This window comes from Pavona decussata, unplaced genomic scaffold, assembly GCF_977016875.1.
Source record: "Pavona decussata unplaced genomic scaffold, jaPavDecu1.1 SCAFFOLD_416, whole genome shotgun sequence".
Lineage (NCBI taxonomy): Eukaryota > Metazoa > Cnidaria > Anthozoa > Scleractinia > Agariciidae > Pavona > Pavona decussata.
This window is the reverse complement of record NW_028145778.1, coordinates 1,223,141-1,229,072: the sequence shown is the minus strand read 5'-3', so window position 1 is coordinate 1,229,072 and position 5,932 is coordinate 1,223,141. Positions and strand designations below refer to the sequence as shown.

Genomic DNA, 5,932 nt, shown 5'->3' with positions numbered 1-5,932 from the left:
AGTCGATGATTATGCTAGCCTGCGTTTGAGCCGGACTTGTCACTCAAGACCTACAAAAACGCATCCACAAAGGCACTGCCTGGATCTGGTTGCTAGGAGCAGTATTGTGTAAGTTGTGTGGTTAGTCTGGATGCAAATAAACCCGTGTTAAGCTCTGGGAACTCTGTTAAAATTTCTGTGAACACATTCCTGTTCAACATCCACTCGTGCTTGTCTGAAAAAGAGCGGGACTTAAAATCTGCCTTGACATTCACCTTCCCTGCAATGTGTACTGCAGACACCCAGATATTCCGATGGATACACCACTCCCACAAGCTCTAAGATGTTTATGTGATCCATGGCCTCATTGGTATTCCACCTGCCACCTATTTGTTTGTCACCATACACTGCCCCCCACCCTTTGTTTGAAGCATGTGTTTGTAGCAAACAAAAACTTAAGGTATTTTTGATGTTCCTCTGCTATGGCTACAGTATAGTAAGCATCCTTAAGATCAATTGAAGCCATGTAGCAGTCAGGCTTAATAATTCTTATTGCAGATTCTAATGTGTCCATTTTGAAATGGTGGTATTCTACAAACTCATTGAAGGTTTTCAGATTCAATATGGTTCTATATGAGCCATCCGGTCCCCATGTTCATTTTGCGACTCTTTCATGACTCGTTTTTGGAGAAGTTTATTTATTTCTTCATGCACAATTAGTTGTTCTTTCGAGTTAAATATACTCGGTCTTACAGAAATTTGTGTAGGCTCACAATTGTGTGTAAATTCGAGAAATACACCTTTCACAAATTGAATGATCGAAGGGTCATTTGTGATTTCGCACCAGCTGTGCACAGCTGATGTAAGTTGTCCTGCCCTAAAGACAGTTTGGTTTTCAATTAGTCGCATGACCACATCATAAGCAAAATTACCCGATCCACAATCCCTTAGGCTTACCTGATTCAATGGCTTGTTATTTTGTGGTTCATTGGTTACTTGGTTGTGCCCTCCTTTTTCCCTTTCATCGGCGGAGAGCGGCTTCTCGATAAAAATTATTATTATTGTTGTAGCGAGCTCTTGAGTGAGCGTAGGGAGCAAAGCACCAGCTTCCGTTTGCTGAGGAATGGTTTGTTAATGTAGACTTCCGGCCACCTGAGCTACTGTGTGATGCCGGTCTTACTTTCTTCGTTAACTTATTGGCGTCCGAGATATCTTTTGTCAGCTTAGACATATCGCCAAATAAGAATTCAGACGATGATGGGACTGTTGTGGCATTGCATAAAACGGCATAGCTTTCTTCATCGACTGGCGTCTAGTGCTATTCATATCATGCAGGCAATTCATTGCCAAAGCAATGCCATCGGTGAGAGTGGTCAAGATTTCTTTGTTTTCTGATTGGTTTTGTTTTCAGAACAATATCGGTCGCTTTGGTAATAGCGACAACGGCTGCCACAAGTGAATTTTGTGACTTTTGATATTTCGAGTCCAGTGTGCGGACTTGTGCTGGAAGCTGGCTCCAAATGAGTGGGGTTACTTGTGGCGTTCTAAGGCCCTGGATGTTCGCAGGCTTAGGATATTGATCGACCTTTGCTTGGGTCTTGTTGTCTGGAATTTTGTCTTTGAGGAGACTATTCACAATGTTAGCCAGTTCCTCATCCACAGTGCTCCCAGCTTTCTCACTCAGATCAAGATGCTGAGCTATGTCATGAAGAGCACTAGTGCTCTTTGATTTGTTGTTTCCCGCCTCGCGGGCTTTGGTCAATTTGTTGACTGTTGTATCGAGAGAAACAATTTATTCTCTGTCAGCATCTCCATGCTCCAGTTCGCCCTCTTCGTAGTTGAGGTCCTCGTCCTCGAGGTTAGCGGGCTCACTCAGCTCATCCATTCGTCGGTTCATTGCTTTCATTTCTTGGACTACTGACTGGACCATGCTGGCAGAAGCGTTCATGGTTGGCGTCTCGCCGGACTTGTTGGGGACGTCGTGAGATGCTCCTTGCAGTGCTGTAATTTTTCGAGTTCTAACCACGTAAGAGCTGCGTATTTGTGATGTAAGACCAACTACGTTGGTTCTTAAAGGTTCAAGTGATTTAACTACATTAGATTCTACCTTTTTTCAGATTTTTTCTTTATCTTCTTTAGAAATTGACTTGCTTGGTGTGACACACGTGTGCAATGACTTGACGCATGCGCTGTGCTATCTCATGGGATCTCCATGCCTCCGGTCATTAGATAGAATTTCTGACCCCCTAGTGCACTTACCTTCATGTGTGCGACATGACTAAGCTGCATATCTCGGGAGGTTTGTCCAAACGTACTTATCCTGTGCATGCATGGGTGTGCTTAGCCACTCTGGCGGTCACAAAGGAGCGATGACTACCTGCATCAAACAAAACCCTAACCTTCCGCGATTCTCCCTTCCCTGCTAAAAGCAGTGCATGCTGTTTGTAAGGCTACACGCCCACCCATACCCACATGCAAGCTTCTATGATTAGTGTTAATTGGATTTGCTATTGGCGCAACTTCGCAACGAATGCATTAGTTACTGGCCTAGATGGGTTGTCACATACAGGAAGTGTGGTGATTTCGGCCACAATTATTACACAACTCAAACGATTTACACTCCCTCACACGATGTCCTTTCCTCAACGTGGTTATGGTCAGCATTTCCTCCATGGACCAGCATCGCCCAGAATGCTATTGTCTTTGGCGTCATGTACTTGCAGTGCCCAGTTTATCAACAGGCGGCATAATAATTTGCGTATGTTGAACTACTCGGCTGTAATTGGTCAAGGGGTCTAGTTTTGGGAATACTTAAGTCTCTTTGCACATTTCAGCTGCTGCCAATCAAACGGTCGGATGCGCTAAGTAAATCCCAAGATGGGATGAAGTTAACAATAGTGCTCTAATTAAAGACTTGCCGCACTCGTAAGTTTGCGTGCAGCAAAATTTTTATGTAACTCGATGGAATCTGATGGTCAAAACATCTCACTTCTAAAACCATTAGATCGGGTTGTTTTACAAGTGGCGCTTTAATAAATCGACCTGCGATCAGAGGAAATTTTCCGCGTTGTTTTTCGTCTCAGTTTTTATTGATTTTTGCGCATTCTCGTTGAGAGAATTAAAGCAAAAAAATTGACCTGATTTTAGGTTCATAGCTAACGCGATGTGGGAATCAGTTGTTTGAGGTTTCTATAAAGGTTACCCTGTACCTTCAGAGGTGTCTTCAGGGGTGTTTCGCGTCCAAGCGATGTAGCGCATCCGGTTTAAACTGTAGATACCTGAACCCTATATCAAATTAAAGCTTATAGAACTGGCTATCCAACTAAACGAAGAATTTTGAAATAGAATGAATTGCCGAATTTTTAGCGCTGTTATCCCAAATAAATTTTTTTCACTTGGAGGAGCCACTTTTGAGCTAAAACTCAAAAGGAATTTGTTCGTTTGCCTTCAAATTTGGACAGTAGCTAGTTTAACATATAAACAACAAAAACATGTCTGTGAATATTTTCTTTCGAAATATTTTTTCAGAGAGCGATTTTTGTGCGATTACTCCACATATTTTTCATCCTATTTCGAAAATGCTCTATAACTTTTCACTGCGATTAAATATGGCAAAACGCAGACAGGTTTTTTTAGCGCTTCGGTTGCGGAAACTGAGGAGCAAATTAAATTAACAAAAAACAAAATTCACTTTGACTTGTAGCTTTGAAAAGGTGATTCGGATGCTCGCAATTGGAGGTTGTGAAAAATTGATATGGTTTGATAGTCAGCTCTATAAGCTATTGGTGTTTACGAAGTTGAGCGAAACGTTTAAGGAGGCAAAGCGGAGTTCTTTATCCAGTGGAAGAACTACTCTACGACTGAAAAGGTTTGGGAACCAGCAGAACATTTACCTGAAGATCTCATTGCTGCTTTGGAGAACAGGTCTGTTGAGCCAGTTTGCACCGATGAGTGCAGAGAGAGGCTCACCCTTCTCTTCGAGAAGGGGTTAAAAGCTCCCCTGGCCTGCAACAAAACGATCATTATGTGGCACGATGTACTGCGAGCCATCTTTCTGGATATGCCTTCTGACATTCGTGGGACTCCATACCTCGCCAGTGGGGAGGAGCTGGTGACAGCAGGGCTTGGGTCTTAGCTGAAGAAATGTTTGACTGTAACAGGCTGTGGTTGCCGCATCGGCTTTTCAGTCCATTTGAAGTTGTTTCTTGCCAAGTCTCCCGCTTTCCTTGATGAACAAGGCCGCAAGACCGCTTCCTGTCCAGTGGAGAAACCTTAAGGAAATTTCACAAAGAGTTATTTCCCCGGAAATTTTCATTGAACTGAAAGCTGCCACAAAAAAAAAAAAAGGCTTCTATACCAGCCACCAAACACAGTAAAAGCTCATGACTGACAATAATGTGTTCATAATAGCAAGCAGCCGTCTTGTAAAGGGATTTTGGATTTCCAAGTGGAAAATATGAGGGGAAAATTCTATTTTGATTAGGGAGGAAAAGTTTTAGTGACACGAAACGGAAGTGAAATACTGAGAAACTTGGAACATGTGCAATAACTTTTTATTAGAATTTACAAATTTTCACAACTATTGATATCTGTTGATCGGCAGATTCAACGCGGCATAAACCTGAAAGAGAACAAACAAGTATGTATAAGAAACTCGCATCTAAAATAAGCGAAATGTATTGTCCATCTCAGTAAAATGAGGTTTTGAGAAAGTAAAAATGATTTTTGGATGCAACAGTGCAAGAAATTCGTGTGCACTTTTTTGTTACACAATTGAATTAGAAATACCTACTCTTTACACTTGTCTCACCCTCAATTGCCTAAACACAGCCTGATCCCTCAAGAATTCGGCTGCATTCACAACCATGAAGTCCCTAGAAAGAAAAAGACATCAGTAACAACGTACTGAGTTAAGCAAGATCAAATCTTACCATCGCACTAGGTAATGACTGTCTGGTCTTTGCTAAAGGCAAAATAAAGAAACTGTCGGAATCAGTTGAAACACAAAACAACAGAAGTCATGATACATTGTACGTGCCTTATTCCTACTAAAATCTGAAAAGCAAGCAGACAGATGTCAAAAGATTGTATGAAGGGCGATTTACACAGTACGACTTTGTCGCATGCGACCAGCTTACGACAGGCCTACAACCGGAATTGTTTTGTGTAAATCAAAGCTCCATTTCGCTTACAACTGTAATGTATGTTACAGAAAATGTCATAGGATATTAAAACATGTTTTAAAACTCTACAACAATAGCAGGTATAGGCAATGTTGCGTGACGAGAGTTGCATGACCCGAGCAGCGCACGCTCTAGAAATCGCATGCAACAGTTGTAAGGAAAAGTTGTACGGTCTAACTCAGCCTTAAGAGAAAAAGACAACAGTAACTTACGACATCAAATTGTCTGAGCTTGCCCTCCAAATAGCTGGCCAACTCTTCTTAAAAATCAAAAACCTGGCCGTTGCTGATCAAAAGGTGTCAGAGAATCGAGGGGAATCAGTTTAGTACCAAAACAACCGGACTGGAGAAAGGAAATGTCGTTCGAAATATGAATCAGCTGTCAGATCTTACTGGGCGATTTCGTATCAAGAAGTTCTGAACCACTCTTCCCTCAGCCATTTTCAAAAGCTACCATGCACCCAGTATACCTGGAAGGTGAGAAAAATGTGAAAGGTAATTCAAGTTCACCGGAAGTTAGCATGCACACATTAACACTGGGCCTAAACACAGCCATTTTCATCAGCGGCTTTCAGCAAGGATTATGTGCGCACGCTTACCTATCCACCTTGTTATCAACGTGCCACATGGCTACAACCTTCTTGGCGGCCTCTTGTTTTCCTCCCTTCTCCAAAAAGGATGTCTTCCTTTTCGTGTAACCACGCTTTTCCCTCTCATATCCCCTCAGTACCTCTTGCCGCTTCTCCACCCGCCGGTTTGTGGCAGCATCCC

At 42.4% G+C, this 5,932-nt stretch overlaps 1 pseudogene; it reads right to left on the bottom strand.

The window, feature by feature from the left end:
- Positions 1-695: 695 nt before the first annotated feature.
- LOC146450982 (uncharacterized) lies at positions 696-2,692 on the bottom strand (annotated as a pseudogene).
- Between the last annotated feature and the right edge of the window lie 3,240 nt (positions 2,693-5,932).